General features: G+C 31.2%; 1 protein-coding gene across 1 annotated transcript in view; it reads right to left on the minus strand.

The window, feature by feature from the left end:
• Positions 1–570, minus strand: part of slc25a21 (solute carrier family 25 member 21) — a 94921-nt gene that overhangs the window by 93275 nt on the left and 1076 nt on the right. The window lies entirely within an intron of this gene.

Raw genomic sequence — 570 nt, forward strand, 5'->3', positions numbered from 1 at the left:
ACCTTACATTTTCCAGTGAAACAGTGAGAAGATTGTCTTCCATGTGGTGAATTCCTATTTTCAACACTGTTCCAATAATTCATTTTGTGAATGCCTAATTGACGGAGACTTTTGGGTTCAATCTTTTTTACCTTGTTTGTGCAGTATACAGGCATACATCTCACCAACTCATTGTTGGGATATAAGATTATAGACGGGGCAGATCAAGAGAAATATGCATGGGGTGGTCAGAGGGTGGCATGGAGACTTTAAGAAATATATGCTGGTTTAATCATAAACTTTCACATATAGCAATATTTGCTTGGAAAATCCCCCAAATAAAAGATATTTGAACTTTAAAAGTTACATTATTGTGGCACATTAGTAAATATTAGTAGTATTAGTTAGTAAATATCCAAAGTTGGCATTAGAAATAATTGTTTTAATTCAAAATATTGAAACATTCTTTCCAAACACATGTTTCTTTTTTTAATCAAACTTAAACCGATCACTAAAATGTGGTCATAATAAATCATTACATTAGATAGATAGATAGATAGATAGATAGATAGATAGAGATAGATAGATAGA

This window comes from Morone saxatilis, unplaced genomic scaffold, assembly GCF_004916995.1.
Source record: "Morone saxatilis isolate NCDOM2014 unplaced genomic scaffold, NCSU_SB_2.0 Contig3, whole genome shotgun sequence".
NCBI lineage: Eukaryota > Metazoa > Chordata > Actinopteri > Moronidae > Morone > Morone saxatilis.